This window comes from Schistocerca piceifrons, chromosome 1, assembly GCF_021461385.2.
Source record: "Schistocerca piceifrons isolate TAMUIC-IGC-003096 chromosome 1, iqSchPice1.1, whole genome shotgun sequence".
In the NCBI taxonomy this organism is placed as follows: Eukaryota; Metazoa; Arthropoda; class Insecta; order Orthoptera; family Acrididae; genus Schistocerca; species Schistocerca piceifrons.
Genome location: NC_060138.1, coordinates 1,041,354,264 through 1,041,372,266, shown reverse-complemented (window position 1 = coordinate 1,041,372,266; position 18,003 = coordinate 1,041,354,264).

Here is an 18,003-nt window from a genome sequence, read left to right as displayed (position 1 = left end):
AAGAGATGATTCTGAAGAATATAGAAGTCCCGTAACATAGCTTAACGTTTCTCGCTTTATTAATGAGTTGATGTGGCAGTTCCCTAATAGGCGCTGCCTCTCATGAATATCCCCACATCATCTTGGGACTCCTGCTTATCAACGAAGCACTGCAGTAGTTCCTACCATTGTTGGCACTGGTTGTTGACTGAAATCCAATAGGTTTTCCTCGAACAGCGAAATAGGGATTGGCAGTGTGTGTGTCACTAGAGGACAAGGAAGAAATGGCTTGTGGAGTGTTGCTTCCAGTTTCACCAGTATTTTGTCCGTCTCCATCAGATGACAGTCCTTCAACATTTGTTGGGTATTCTAGCGGACCGCTACAAAAAGAGGATCACTTCCTTTCTACATCGCTCAAGAAATTTAATCTGTCCAACAAACGTCATTTTTGGATGAACTTCATGCTGCAGAACCTGTTTGCAAATTTTTCTTTTCGAAATTTTTCCAGTAGTTTTCTTTTATGTCTTTCCACCTCTTCTTACAATGGGTACCTAAAACAGAAAGATAATTATTCAGTTGTTTAATTAGTAGAATATACATTATTTATGTTTCATGTATTAACAGTAATTATGGTTTGTGTTACAGGTTTATAGCTACAGGGGAGAGTTTCGTGTCCCTTTGGTATGGTTTTCGGATATCACCAAACTACGTAAGCGTCATAATTCGTGAAACATATTTGCTATGTGCAGATACTTTGCATCTGGCTTCCTCCTTCCTCCGTCTCGAGACTTGGAGAATCTTTCCGTAAAAGTGCAAAAAAATTGTACACTCTTTGGGGTTTCCCTAACTGTTGTGCTGCTGTTGATGGGAGGTATAAGGATACGATGTTCTGGAAAAAGTGGTTCTCTTTTCTGGAATTATAAAGGCTACTTCTCCGTAGTACTTTTGGTATTGGTTGACGCGAACTGTAATTTCGTTGGGATTGACGTCTGTTCATATAGGAAGGAAGAAAACATGGCATATTTAATAAGTCGTCAGTGCGAAAAATTATCATGAACGGTGACGTATTTCCAGCAGCTAAAGAGCTTCCATTAAAATCAAGTTGCCACTTGTTATTGTTGGCAACTAGGCATTCCGTTCGCGAAAACATATTCTCAACCATTACACTCGTTCAGCTGCCCAGCAAGGTAAATCAAAAGCTGCCTTCAACTATAAACTGTCACGAGTGCACGCTGAGCTTCTGGAAATGCTTTTGGACTTAAGTGTCAGGTATTTCGGGTGTTTTACGCAAATGTGAATCCTCAACTAACTCGTTAATCAATCTCCATAGGGATGCCTATTGAGAAAAAAGAGGACGACTCTTTTAAGAACTTAACCATGACGTGATTTTATCACAAAACATTAATCCTTTGCATCGAACAGGGGGATCCTACCAAGCTGAAGGGTTTTAGGTACTAGATAAATTCAAAAATTACTTCTGTGCACCTACAAACCAATGATTACAACCAGGAAAAGAACTAAAGCTCAAATAAAGGAAATAAGTAATTGTTGCTACTCATAATTACTATTGTTGCAATAATTTGGCGACAGGAAGAAGGAAGGTATTGTTCTAACGTCATTGTTGTGAAATTACGTGTCACAGCAAGAAAAAGACATAACTAAATAAATGTGTATATGCAAAAAGAACTTACCATTTTTTTTCACTGCTTCTCCAATCTTCATCCACACCTGATCCTTTGCCCACCACATTTCTGAAATCTGTATAGTTATGGACATACGACATGTGCCTGCTCTCATACCTTCCTTGGACATTGCGCGTCTTTGCTTATTGCAGTTGTTAAAGACCCGGCACTCGCGGCCCAACTGTCAGACAGCCTCTGCAACAATGGAGCCGCGGCAGTCGCGATAGCGTTACGACCGTTGACTGGGGGCCAACGAGATACACAGGCCCTACAACAAACTTGTGACGTTACGCTAGTCAGCTTGTACGCCACACTTCGTGAACGCTTGGCCCGTGCAGGGCCCACGGGAAATCAATATTTAATTGAAAAGGTGCCCAATAAAGATTTTAATTTTGTCGTATACTTTCGAGACCTTCCCAGAATTTAAACACGCAGTCAAGAATAACTAAACTCGTCTCAAGTAGTTACTCGCTCCCCGTCGGAGACGGTTGCTGGTACTCGTAGGACCTGTAGCGTCACGAGCTTTCTCGTGGACCTCGCATTGACTGCCGAGCAGTTACATCGACATAATTATGGTACTTTGCTTTGCCTACGAACAGCATTCAACTGCCCACAGTCACTACGGCCAGCACTCACAGCGAAATAATAAATTAACCTGCAGTTTTGTGAGCAACTGCAGTTTAGGTGTAAAAAGAGACTTTCAGTGGAACAATATGGCTTCGAATGTCATTTAATTTTTAAGCAGAATGAAGTAATATACGACAAAACTCCAGCAATACTGCACGCTTCTTAGGGCACCAGACGGAAAGCGTAACAGGATCTCGTTCTTAGCCGACATAGTACTGTAACTAAAAACAAGAGTGATGAAAATTCCTAATTTAAACACAGGGCAATTTTTCTGCCCGAGCTGTGTGTGACTCAAAAGCGTATTGCAATGATTTCTCTCTATAGTTACATATTGAAGCCATTGAAGGTATTACAGTCATTCGTCTGATAATCTCTGAACTCCTTACACATCCGAATCCGAGAAATACACTTCAGTACGATAACTGTCATCTGCGACGTTGATAACGAGTCGATCAACAAACATAATCCACGAAACCATCCAAGTGCCACATTTTCTCCTCTTCTTTCATAACATGCTGTTCTGCCTCCTGCCAGGATCAGCAGTGATGTGTGACAACGCTTCGTGCATTAGTTCCTGTCACGTGTGGCAGCTTAAATGTCTTGTTACTTCTCCCGACAAATCCTTTAACTTGGCTCCAGATCAGTTCTGCTGGGTTCGTATAGCAGTGGTACGGTGGCAACTGTAAAAATGCAGCATTTATTGTTTTCTATGTTTCTACGGCACTTATCATGCTGGCTCGTGCAAGACATCTATGGTGCAAAACAATGGACAGTCCGAGTAAAGATTATTTGAGTTTTCATTTTCATCCTAAAAAATTGTTCTCTTAATTGAAATGCTCTTTCCACAATTTTTTTATAAAATATCAATAATTCTTCTTCTTCTTGTGTCTTCACAACCCTGTGTGGGTCTTTGCTTTATTAACATTTTCCTTCCATTCTGCCTTCTCGTTTACTTTCCTTTTCCATCCTCTGATTCCTAGGGCTTTGATGTTTTATTCCACACTGTACAGCCATCACTTACGTCGTCTTCCTTTTAAACTTCTTCCTGTCAGTTTCCACTGGAAGACCTTCTTTGTAGTTCTTATGTCCTTCATCCTTAGGACATGTCCCAGCCGGGCTATTGTTTTACTTTTAATTAGCCTTACAATATCAGCTCCTTGTATGAGATGACCCAACTCATAACTGGTCCTTGATCTCCAGACAACATCATTATTTTGAACCTCTCCGTAGATTTTCCGTAATATTCTTCATTCAAATGCTCGGAGTTGTTGTTCATCAGTGCTGGTTAACGTCCATGCTTCACATCCAATGTAACCATTGGCCTAATCAGAACCTTGCATACAGCCATTCTGAGCTGTCAGTTTAACATCCTAGATGTCATTACAGTTATTTAAATGTATGATAACATCTACTACTACCTAAAATTCGGGCTTTTATTGCAGTGGACATGGATTTTACGTTATTACTATTAACTCTTAGATATTCAAAACCCTCTACATGCCGAAAATTAAAACTTGCCGCTGGCAAGTCATCCTTATTGTTGTCCCCTGTTCTATGGAATTTTATACATTTAGTTTTGGATTCGTTGCGCGGCTTCTTTCAGTTCCACTACTACTCTCTCCAGTGACATCTCGTCTACTAACAACTGCAGCATCCATCAGCATATGTAGACAATTGTGTGGTTCTTATATCTATGTGTTCAAATATTTGTAGTTGATGTATAATTCCTTTATTGATACTGAAACAGTTGCTTAATTCCCCATCCACTCTCACAATTGCCTTATAAACTGCCAAGGTTGCATTAATAACCGAAATAAGGATACATCAAAAAAAGTTTTGCATCACCTCAGTTCTGAGATTTCCGGAACGTGTACAGAAAATTGGAATAAAGATCGACATAAACATAATTTCCGCTCTTTTTATTGCTCATGAAAGCCACACATTGCATGTTTTACAGCCATACAGCGAGACCTTCAGAGGTGGTGGTCCAGATTGCTGTACACACTACTACCTCTAATACCCAGTAGCACGTCGTCTTGCATTAATGCTTGCCCGTATTCGTCGTAGCGTACTATCCAGAAGTTCATAATGGCACTGCTTGTCCAGATTGTCCCACTCCTCAATGGCGATTCTGCATAGATCCCTCAGAGTGGTTGGTGGGTCACGTCGTCCATAAACAGCCCTTTTCAATCTATCCCAGGCATGTTCGATAGTGTTAATGTCTGGAGAACATGCTGGCCACTCTAGTCGAGTGACGTCGTTATCCTGAAGGAAGTCTTTCACAAGATGTGCACGATGGGGGCGCGAATTGACGTCCATGAAGACAAGTGCCTCGGCAATATGCTGACAATATGGTCGCACTATCGGTCACAGGATGGCATTTACGTATCGTATAGTAGTTACGGCGCCTTCCATGACCACCAGCGGCATAAATCATCCCCACATAATGCCACCCCAAAACAGCAGGGAACCTCCACCTTGCTGCACTCGCTGGACAGTGTGTCTAAGGCGTTCAGCCCGACCGGGTTGCCTCTAAACACGTCTCCGACGAGTGTCTGGTTGAAGGCATATGACACACTCATCGGTAAAGAGAATATGATGCCAATCCTGAGTGGTCCATTCAGCATGTTGTTGGGCCCATCCGTATCGCACTGCATGGTATCGTGGTTGCAAAGATGAACCTTTCCATGGACGTCGGGTGTGAAGTTGCGCATCATGCAGCCCATAGTGCACAGTTTGAGTCATAACACGACGTCCTGTGGCTACACTAACAGCATCATTGAACATAGTGGCATTGCTGTCAGGGTTCCTCCGAGCCATAATGCGTAGGTAGCGGTCATCCACTGCAGTAACACCCTTTGGGCGGCCTGAGCGAGGCATGTCATCGACAGTTCCTCTCTCTCTCTATATCTCCTCCACATCCGAACAACATCGCTTTGTTTCACTCCGAGATGCCTGGACACTTCCCCAGTTGAGAGCCCTTCCTGGCACAAAGTAACAATTCGCGCGCGATCGAACCGCAGTATTGACAATCTAGACATGGTTGAACTATGGACAACACGAGTCGTGTACTTCTTTCCTGGTGGAATGACTGGAACTGATCGGCTGTCGGACCCCCTCCATCTAATAGGCGCTGCTCAAGCATGGTTGTTTGGGCGGGTTGAGTGACATTTCTGAACAGTCAAAAGGACTGTGTCTATGATACAATATGCACAGTCAACGTCTACCTTCAGGAGTTTTGGGAACTAGGGTGATGCAAAACTTTTTTTGATGTGTGTAATTGGATGGTATGTCAAACAGTTTTATATCTTATAACACCTCTTCCCTATTTAGACTATCGAAGACCTGCTTGAAATCCACATAGATATTGCTGAATTCTACATATTATATTGACATCCTTTTTCCTGTATGTGTCCCTGTACAAATATTTTGTCCACAGTTGATCTTTCAGGTCAAAAGCCACACTGGTTATCACCCAGTATATCTTCCACATATGGGACTGATCTACTGCATAGGATTCTGGAAAAAATCTTACAGGCCACATTCAATAGAGTGATTTCTCAGTAGCTAGAGCTACATGCCTTTGTCACCTTTCTTATGTATGGGCTGGATTACACCTATGGTCATCTCTTCTGGAATTGTTTCCCCCAGGATTCTTCATGAATATTGTTCAGGTATCCTTTCACAGGCTTTGTGCAGCTGATAGTAAAAGCGTCCACCAAGTCCTCATCTGATCCTTCTGCTGAGGTGTATATGTTTACAAAAGTCTTATGTTGGAGTCTTCCTTTTATTCTCAAGGTACATATTCTGTCATTATATGGCATAAAGGCAAGGATAAATTTGCACATATTTTTGCTACAATGAACCGAACACCATGATCTACTTGACTATCAGCTCTACCACAGTAATACAAAGTAAATTCTGCTTCTGTACCTCTCCTTGCCTTTCCCTCTGATCTATTTGAGGGAAATTAATTTCAGTCCATAATTCAACAATCTTTGGTTACACTTTTCACTACTCCTGACTGCAGCATGGCACATACACTATGTGATCAAAAGTATCCGAGCGCCCACAAAACATACTTTTTTCATATTAGGTGCATTGTACTGCCACCTACTCCGTATCAGCGACCTCTGTAGTCATTAGACATCATGAGAGACTAGAATGGGGTGCTCCACAGAACTCACAGACTTCAAACGTGGTCAGGTGATTGGGTGTCACTTGTGTCATACGTCTGTACACGAGATTTTCACACTCCTAAACATCATTAGGTCCACTGTTTACAATGTGATAGTGAAGTGGTAAGGTGAAGGGACACGTACAGCACAATAGGATACAGGCCGACCTCGTCTGTTGACTGACAGAGACCGCCGACAGTTGAAGAAGGTAGTAATGTGTAATAGACAGACATCAATCCAGACCATCACCCAGGAATTCCAAACTGGATCAGGATCCACTGCAAGTACTATGACAGTTAGGCGGGAGGTGAGAATACTTGGATTTCATGCTCGAGCGGCTGCTCATAAGCCACACATCGTGCCAGTAAATGCCAACCAACGCCTCGCTTGGTGCAAGAAGCATAAACACTGGACGATTGAACAGTGGAAAAACGTTGTATGGAGTGACGAATCTCGGTACGGAATGTGGAGATCCGACGGCAGGGTATCGGTATGGCGAATGCCCGGTGAACGTCATCTGCCGGTGTGTGTAGTGCCAACAGTAAAATTCGGAGGCGATGGTGTTATGGTATGGTCGTGTTTTTCGTTGAGGGGGCTTGCATCCCTTGTTGTTTTGCGTGGCACTATCACAGCAAAGGCCTACACTGATTTTTTAAGCACCTTTTTGCTTCTCACTGTTGAAGAGTAATTCGGGGATGGCGATTGCATCTTTCAACACAATCAAGCACCTGTTCATAATGCACGGCCTGCAGCGGAGTGCTTACACGACAATAACATCCCAGCAATGGACTGACCTACCCAGAGTCCTGACCTGAATCCTATAGAACATCTTTGGGATGTTTTGGAAAGCCGACTTTCTGACAGGCCTCACCAGCCGAAATCGATACCTCTCCTCAGAGCAGCACTCCATTAAGTATGGGCTGCCATTCCCCAAGAAATCTGCCAGCACCTGATTGTACGTATGCCTGCGGGAGTGGAAGCTGTCATCAAGTCTCAGGGTGGGCCAACACCATATTGAATTACAGCATTACCGATGGAGGGCGCAACGAACTTGTTAGTCTTTTCAGCCAGGTGTCTGCATACTTTGGGCCACGTAGTATACACGGTGGTCCATTGATAGCGACCGGGCCAAATATCTCACGAAATAAGCATCAAACCAGATGGCGCTATGGTTAGCCAACTAGATAGCGCTGCCATAGGTCAAACGGATATCAACTGCGTTTTTTTTAAAATAGGAACCCCATTTTTATTACATATTCGTGTAATACGTAAAGAAATATGAATGTTTTAGTTGGACCACTTTTTTCGCTTTGTTATAGATGGTGCTGTAATAGTCACAAACGTATAAGTACGTGGTATCACGTTACATTCCGCCAGTGCGGACAATATTTGCTTCGTGATACATTACCCGTGTTAAAATTGACCGTTTACCAATTACGGAAGAGGTCGATATCGTGTTGATGTATGGCTATTGTGATCAAAATGCCCAACGGGCGTGTGCTATGTATGCTGCTCGGTATTCTGGACGACATCATCCAAGTGTCCGTGCCGTTCGCCGGATAGTTTAACGTTATTTAAGGAAACAGTAAGTGTTCAGCCACGTGTGAAACGTCAACCACGACCTGCAACAAAAGATGACGCCCAAGCAGGTGTTTTAGATGCTGTTGCGGCTAATCCGCACATCAGTAGCAGACAAATTGCGCGAGAATCGGGAATCTCAAAAACGTCGGTGCTGAGAATGCTACATCAACACCGACTGCACCCGTACCATATGTCTATGCACCAGGAATTGCATGGCGACGACTTTGAACGTCGTGTATAGTTTTGCCACTGGGCACAAGGGAAATTACGGGACGATGACAGATTTTTTGCACGCTTTCTATTTAGCGACGAAGCGTCATTCACCAACAGCGGTAACGTAAACCGGCATAATATGCACTACGTTCTGCATTTTAATTTAAAAAACCTACCTGTTACCAACTGTTCGTCTAAAATTGTGAACCATGTATTTGTGACTACTACAGCGCCATCTATCACAAAGCGAAAAAAGTGGTCCAACTAAAACATTCATATTTCTTTACGTACTACACGAATATGTAATAAAAAATGGGGGATCCTATTTTAAAAAAAGCAGTTGACATCCGTTTGACCTAGGGCAGCGCTATCTAGCGGGCCAACCATAGCGCCATCTGCCTTCCCCCTTCAAGCCAGACAAGTTTCGTTCTTTGTAGTTTTTCGTTTGACGCTTATTTCGTGAGATATTTGGCCCGGTCACGATCAATGGACCACCCTGTATATTCCATGTTTCAAATTTAAGAGACCTATTCATATCCTTGTTCCTTAGCTTATTTCATTTTCAGAACAGCAATTCGTCTTTCTCTGTTAGGTTATTCGCAACAGTCGAATTAAGTGGAGTGATGTCGAGGGAATTAGATTAGGAAATGAGACACTTAAAGTAGTAAAGGAGTTTTGCTACTTGGGGAGCAAAATAACTGATGATGGTCGAAGTAGAGAGGATATAAAATGAAGACTGGCAATGGCAAGGAAAGCGTTTCTGAAGAAGAGAAATTTGTTAACATCGAGTATAGATTTAAGTGTCAGGAAGTCATTTCTGAAAGTATTTGTATGGAGTGTAGCCATGTATTGAAGTGAAACATGGACGATAAATAGTTTGGACAAGAAAAGAATAGAAGCTTTCGAAATGAGGTGCTACAGAAGAATGCTGAAGATTAGATGGGTAGATCACGTAACTAATGAGGAAGTATTGAATAGGATTGGGGAGAAGAGAAGTTTGTGGCACAACTTGACCAGAAGAAGGGATCGGTTGGTAGGACATGTTCTGAGGCATCTAGGGATCACCAATTTAGTATTGGAGGGCAGAGTGGAGGGTAAAAATCTTAGAGGGAGACCAAGAGATGACTACACTAAGCAGATTCAGAAGGATGTAGGTTGCAGTAGGTACTGGGAGATGAAGAAGCTTGCACAGGATAGAGTAGCATGGAGAGCTGCATCAAACCAGTCTCAGGACTGAAGACCATAACAACAACAACAAGTTTCTTTGAAGGCAGGGGTGTTAAGACATGTGCTCAATCTCCTATTCTTAGGAGGACTATTTCTCCCAGTCTCGTCTGTCCTGCCCTGTCTCCTAATGGAGATGGGCAAGCAATCTTCCCACAGGGTTGTTCATGTTCCCGGGGTTCGCCAACTAGGAGGTGAGAAACAGGATTGAATGGGAGAGGCTATGTGACTTTATCTTGCCTTAAGTCGTGTTTTACGCTTCACTACCCCATTTGAACCCCAAAAATCGATAGTCAAGAATTTATATTTGCAGTGAAAGCTTGAAAAGTGCATGCAACATATAATTAGAAACAAGATGTGCATTTCTCATAAAAAAGTATGGTTTGTTAGGTGTTAGTAAGCAAGCATTTGATGAATTTTATATTTAAAATATGTAGGTATTCCAATCTGAAAGAAAGAAAGAATACCAATGCGATGCTTGAACTGTGGTGTATATGTTATCGGAAAACTTCAAAGCCGATTTTTTCTGTGAACTCGTGAGGAACACAGACAACGCTTTGTTGCTCTCCACAGGAATTCCACCTGCGTGTTTCACTAAGGAACAGGAAGCAGTCAGCAATTTTCAGACAACAGTACTTATTAACAGCGCGACTATCAGAGCACAACAGTACCGAGACTGTGACTGTACACGACTCTTTTAAATAAAAACGTAGCTGGCTGTTGACACATTCGAGTACGAAATCTCATTTGCCGTAACATAATAACAAGATATTTAATACTTACGTAGGACCTTCTCCGAAGATCGTACCAACATCAGTGTACATCTCTTCGGCAGCTGACCAATCATCGCGTTTGTGTTTGCTTACATCAGGTTTATTCATGGGATGAACAAGGCACGCACCGAGTGCAGTATGACGTCATCCAGGCGAACGACTGTCCGAAACTTGCACCACGCCACGGATGTAGGACATTCGCCAGTGTCTCCATGGGACCTGTGGCAAAAATCGAAGGCACCACAACAGCAGTGGATTACGTGTGAACATTATTGTGGAACACCCGCACCCCTTCATGCTCGATGTCTTTTCCGATGGCGTTTGAACATTACTGCCAGAGTCACAACGCCAAAATCGTGCGATAGCTGTTTTTGGAGGGTAATAGTGAATTCACATTTGTGTTTTGGCCATCCAGTTCGCCTGTTCTGGACCCGAAGAAAAACATCTTGGACGCCAGCTCCAGCTCTGCGCACGCAAATAACCAGTTCGTAATTTAAGGGTATTGTGTGACCTGTGCATAGGCATTTGATGCCACGTACCTCCAGATACCTACTAACAAGGGAAACTCCCCATCGGACCCCCTCAGATTTAATGGTACGATTGCCCAGTGGATAGCCCGTCAGAAGCTGAAGACAGATGAAGCTGGAAAACAGGAAGAAAGTGTACTTAACTGTGAAAAAGGAAGCAAAATAGAAACAGTGACCGGTCCAAGTTCAGCGCCGAGCCAACATGAGTGGCAGTGGTATCAAGGTTATATGGTCATGGTGTTGGACTGCGAAAGAGGAGATCCGTGTTCTTTTTTTTACGAAATTACGAACTGTCCGTCCGGTCACTGACGTGTCTGTTCGCTGTATTCAGATTTGTCTCTGTCGTGGTTAGTTGGTCGACTGATTTGGCAAAAGGGGACCAAACAACGAGGTCATCGGTCCCATCGTATTAGGGAACGATGGGGAGGGAAGTCGGCCGTGCACTTTCAAAGGAACCGTTTGCCTGAACCGATTTAGGGCAATAACGGGAAACCTACACCAAGATGGCCGGACGCGGGTTTGAACCGTCGTCCTCCCGAATGTGAGTCCAGTGTGCTAACCAAAGCGCCACCTCGCTCGGTATGTTGTGGTCTAACGTCCGTTTGCAACAGTGAGGTGTAAGGAAGGAGCATACCCGTTTATTTGTTGTCATTTTTGAGAGAGGTCTCTGCAGCATCTCGTCTACTCTCACTATTACTCACATTTAGTATATGTATAGGTTGACAACTGTCATTGACTCGCACGTCGCCGAAGTGGCGTCAACTAAAAAGGACTTGCAATACGGCGGCCGAACTTCCCCGCAAGGGGCCTCCCGGCCAACAATGCCATACGATCATTTCATTTCACCGTGACATAAAAGGGCACGAGGGAGATTTGAACACGGATTTCCCGCTTTATTGTCGAGCCCCGTTACCACACAACCACGAAGCTGTGGCTCTTGCAATTTGCTCGATGTTGCACATCTTTAACTTGGACTGTTTCTATTTTTTCACTGCTCAGTACACCTTCTTTCTGTTTTCATGCTTAATCTGTGTTCAGTTTTTTGACGAGCTATCCGCTGTGTCATTTTGCCACTAAATCTGAGGGGATGGGAGTGTGCGATGGAGAGTTTCTCCTGTAAGGGTGTGTCTGTCGAACCCACGCCACGAAGATTCACTGCTGTATTGCGTTAGAAAGGTGGACCAAGAAGTTACTAATCAGGTAGTCATAATGTTTTGGCTCGTCCGTGTACATATTTCTAACTTGGCGTCTAGTCTCGTGCCGTGACTGTTTGCTGATGCATTAATCCCCTGATTAGCGGAGAGCACTCGCACGGACGGCTCCGTACTCAGCGAGGCCACACCTATTAGCGTTAAGGCTATCGCCGGCGGAAAAAGCATTTATGGATGTGTAGCACTATTTCCGACTCATCCCACTTTTAAGTTTCAATGTCACAATAAATGTTGAAATATTGTTTGTTAAAAGCTACATCTTCTGTGTAGGCTTAAAATACGTCTACATGCGAGAGGTAAACCTTAAAAATCACACTGAAATTGACCGAAAAAATAATAAACGATCTACGAGTGGTCCAAGACAGTTCCCGCATCTCAAGTTTGACACCCGAGAGACGGGTAACGAGAAAATCTCGGATTGATTTCGCGCACTGGAAAGGTTTTCGGCAACTCAATAATGGCACGCACAAGCAATTGAAAGTAGAAAAGTTTACGACTCAATTTTGGGACTCCTCTGTAAAGGGTCGCATCCGTCTTCGTGGTATCATGACGCCATGAGCACCTCAGGCTAGAGAGAATGGCTTCATTCTACAGAAAACCGTATGACAGACAAACAAACCAACCTAAAAGATACACCAGTTGAGAGGGTCAACGGTAATTTGATCTTGCTCAGTACCGTGACGTCCAAAGCAGTCTGAACTTCACGGTTAAGTAGATTCACGGGTAATCGTCTGTAACAAACTAAGCATTAGAATTCTGAAATGAATAGAATGTTATATGCCTGGATGGGAGGGGCTGGGCGCAATTTTCATTTAGTGCTCTTTATTCTAGATCTCCATTTTATTAACTACAACTTTTAAAAGACGCTAGTTGACAATGTAAAGAGCCTTATCAGATTATTCGAGCGAATAATCTTTCTTTTCTAACAAAACGTTAAGGTATAATGTTTGTTCTTGGGACAAAATCGCGACGTGCAATGTCCAAAGCTACTTCACTCACGCTTCCTAGCAAAATTAGCACGTACAGTGAGTCCAAAACGTATTCGTCTAGCTGCATATCTTTTAAAAAACAAAGTCTGTGTAACATGAAAAGAAATGTATACAAAATCTAAAGAGCCAGTCATGTAAGAAGTACTTCGGCAAGTCATTTTTGTTGAAAAGTAAGGAAAGAAATACATCCAAATCGACAGTAAGGTTAAGAAAATAGAAAATATAATACAAGGGCTCGTTCATAAAATATTCGTCCACCATCTCAACATGCCGAAATTCTGCGCGCAGTGATTAAACTATAATGCTGACTCATGGCGCACACTGGAGTCAATCGTGCGCGGCCCCACACTATCGCCTGTTGTGGTTCTGAACGGCGCCTATGATGTACAATTAGAGCCATGGGCCATAAGGGTAGTGAGACGACGCTGTTCGAAAGGAAACTTATTCTGCGCTTACATAATGAGTGCAAATCTTCTTACGAGATTGTTAAAGTAGCCTGTAGACTTAGATCGACAGTTCAGTCGATAATAGATCGATATTGCGCAACAAAATCATTAAGACACCAACCACATACCGGACGCCCTCACACTTTGACTGATGCAGACGTGAGATTTATCATGAGGGAAATGAAGAGGAAACCTAAAACGAGCGCTCCTAAGTTAGCTGGGGAGTTAAGAGTCTAGGGGAAAGAAGGAATGTGCCAACACAATCAGAAATACCTTCTAAACGTATGGGTATCACGGCCGGGTAGCGCGCAAGAAATTTTGGGTCAGTGAACACAATCGAAAGAAACGTCATTTTGCGAAGGAACATAAATTCAAAAAGGAAGACTTCCGGAATAGAGTAATATTTTCTGATGAGAGTAAATATAACGTATTCGGGTCGGATGGCAGGCGAATGGTGAGGCGTAAGAAGAATGCGGAGATGTTGCCACGCCATCTTGGGCCAACGGTTAAACACAGTGGCGGCTCCCTGATGGTGTGGTGCTGTATAAGTGCTGCAGGTGTTGGAAAATTACATTTCATAGAAGGTACAATGGGTCACCATATGTATATCAACATTTTAAAGGACAAGCTGAATCTTAGAGCCGAAAAATTAGGTCTGCAAGGAAATTACGTTTTTCAACAAGATAACGACCGAAAGCATACGGCTCTAAATACAAGGCTGTGACTCCTGTACTATACGTAACACCCCTCCTCAGTGCCCCAACATTAATCCTATTGAACACCTTTGGAAAATAGTGGAAGATAGCATCAGGAGAAGACAAATTTCTAACAAGAGAGACCTAAAAGAAGTACTTCAAGATGAATGGGACACATTTTCAGCCTCTCTGACCACAAACTTGGTCAAGTCGATGCCCAGACGCCTACAAGCAGTAACAGCTGCCAAGGGAAACTCCTCTAAATATTAATTTTTGTAATTGAAACCATTTTCAGGTTGTAAATTTAAAAAAATATGATTGGACGAATACTTTTTGAAGTAGCCCTTCAATAAATTCTATATTTTGTCAAATTTGTTATCGCTATGGATGTATGTATTACCTTGTCCATCAATAAAAATTACTTACCAAGGTTCGTTGCACCTGCACCTGCACCTCATCTCTTTACCATACGTCCCACGTGCTTAGCTATGGGTTTAATGAACATTTTTGGAATCTGTCGAAACATTACCCTTTATTTAGGTTATTGCACTTTAAAAGGCATGGCATTTCTTACACTAAACTGTAATTTTACATTATTTCTAACACTTTTACTTAAATTGTACATAACGCCTAAGGCGTCATCAGCATTCACACTGTTCTGCAAGAATTTTTTTTTAAATCCGTTTGAGCTCAGTCTGGACGAGCTATAGGTTGTAAGAAGAAACTGCTTACAAATTCCGAACGAATTATTCAAACACGTGGGCAATACATACCCACATGTTTCTCATCTACGTACCCGATAAGTAGGAAAGCTAATTTCTTCCAAAAGCCGCCTCCGATTGGATTGACGTCATCTACGTGTAACTCATTGTTACAGCCAGAGGTTTCTCTGAATATTTCGGACCTGAGTGCTAGCTCCCTATGAAGAATATACTGAAATGTCTCTCTGGTTACACTGTAGCAATCCATTTTTTCCCATTCCTCTTCAGTCTTTGTGGAGGTGATGAAATTCTCCAAGCTGCTCACATTTAATGTAGTACTCAGTTTTTGTTTGTTTCTTCGTCTCATGAGGTACGAGTTTTCCAAAACAACAAAACTGACCAGCAGCTGCCCAAGAATCGACGTTATTTGATGCGAGGGGGTTGGATTCGAATATCAGCCATATTCCTGCTATGTTTGCAGCAGCAGTCTGACGAATACTTTTCTGGAGGATTGCCAAACTCAAGTGTATGTGTCTTCTGATCAGTGCAATTGAGCAAACTGTGGATTACACGAATATCTTTCATTCGGTAGCACGACGAGCACACATGGGAATTCAACATATCGGTAAACCACACTGGAAGAGCGAAACTGTTGGGTCTCGTCTTGCCGCATTGCATGGAGAGCTCATGTAAAATTACTCCCTGCAAAATGAATTGCCATCGTTTGAAGTTTCCTCTGGTTACAAGACAAGTGCGACGGATTCACTGCACGTTCTTTTACATCACTTCAAGTATCTGCTAAATCTACACTTTCTTACTGACGGCTCAACCTCACCAGTCAAGATCGTTTGGCATCTGTCGTCCGTGAGGATATGATACAAAGCAAAGTACAAGAGAAAACATACTAGTTACTGGCTCACAGCTCTGTACAGTGTGATCCTCGAAACTTGCACCATGACGTCAACGCAGCGAAATGTACGTTATCAATAAAGGAAGTTTTTAATACCAGAACGCATCTTTTCATTGTGTCATTATTGGCTCTATCTGATTTCTTGCCACATCATAACTGTTGGTAAATTCAAGCATTCAACGAGTTCATCTATAGTCATTGTTTGTATGAACATGCCATGTGGTACTTTCGCATTTAGCTGGGCAACTTATATGAATTACCAGAGAGCCTATTAACACGAGATAACTCTGGCGACAACAATGATGCAAGTTTACCAACATCTGACAACAGGGTATCTGAGAAACATTTAATGAACCTTATATACAAGTACAGCAACAACTGGTCGAAAGTAGCGTGCTCCTAAAATGGCATAAAACATCTTTCTATGTGCCTAAAATGGAGGCTTAGGTGCAACAACATACAAGGCATAATTTACTACTAAATATCATCCATAAAATACTTGGAAATGGCCTAAGACCAAAATTGTATAATCATTCGTGAATTAAAGAGAATAGCAGCCGATGCCATAGCGTAATCAGTCAAAAAATTTCATCAGAGCTGCTGATCCGATCACACTGAATTTCTATAGATAAAATTTTACATTCAAATTCCAAAACTATTCGCACTTTTATACTGTAGGCCTATTACTTGCATGTTGATGGTATTCAGTAACATTGCATAAATAGCAAATGACTTTCAACATTGTTTAGCTTTTCATCATTATTTCCTAAAATATTTTCTATTCTTTCCGCTACAGCCTACAAAATGAATGGCAAAATTGGCCTCCACTTTCCCACCTCAAACAGAGCACAAAACTGTCATGAAAAATGAAACAGTAAGATACGTCAACAGACTCAAGTTCATGATTTGTAGATGAGCCTTGGCCAGAGGTGTTTACGTAGAATTGTTTGGTTAAATTCATTATACTCTTGCCATTCAACTGTTACTTGCTGAATAACTATCCACCTTCCAAGGTAAAGTATGTAGCAGTTCAGTTAAGGGTGGGCATACTTTTCTGATGCAACAGCCAAATAATTGACACCTAAAAAGGTTGTATTTAGATTAATTCCAAAATTAATGTGTAAAAGATATGTCTACAGCAACATTTTTCACTCTAGGTTGACATTTTCCATTTCACATTGTGGAATGTAACACTGAATAAAACGTATATATAAATTTCTACAAGACATCTCTTCTAAATTGAACTATCACCACAAATTGTTGCAAGTGTTCCCCAAACCAACATTTGGCCTACAAAATCTGTAGGATATTTCACTGTCCCTGAAGTGGACGTACTAATCCAAAAAACTACGAACAGAATAGTTTGTAAGCATTTTAGTAGAAAAGTGCCATTGCAATGTAAAAATATTTGCCTGCTGCCAAAACATATCTTGCATGTCCCTGACAAGGAAATTAATTTTCAAAACATGGACTGAGCCTCAAACATACAAGTAATCCCTATTTTGCACCTGAATGGGAGCCTACACACAAGAACAGTTCAGTTACAAAAAACTGAAACGCCATTCTCAGCCCCCTCACCTCAACGGAATTGGTGTGGAATGATTTACAATATGTAAGAAAAATGCAGTTATCGGACGAGAAACTGCCAACATGTTTCACTATCTAATATTCTTTTATAACAAATTCTTACATAAACATGTATTTCAGTATTGGAGGTTTAAGACAAGTGTTACAGAAGCATCAGCATGTATTATACAATTTAATCACAACACAGCATACCAGAAAGTATTGTGATTAGAGTACCAATACCAAAATACTAAGGGATCCAGTATTAGAGCCAAGAGTTTTGATGGGTCGATGAGGTATTGCAGTTCAGCACGGCACAACCAATAGGTAACATTCCTACTGAATTTCTTAAGTCGATAAGTGACAGTCTTACAATTATTGAAATTAATGAGTAAATTCTATGAGTCCAGACACTGTCACCGCGTTTTCAGAAGAATATTATCCACACAATCCTGAACAAAACAAGGATATGCAGAATTATTTTGAAAGCTGAAGCATCCAATTTACTAATTAGAGTATACAGAAGATTAGAAAGCAGTGAATCTACAAACTGACAAAACAAGGATATAGTGAGAATACTTTGGTAAGCACAATCATTCCTCACCAAAAGGAGACTACTGGAATCCAACATGGACCATTAACTTAAGAAATTTGAGAATTAACATCTGTTCACCGTTCTATGGAAGTGATTCACTGCCTGT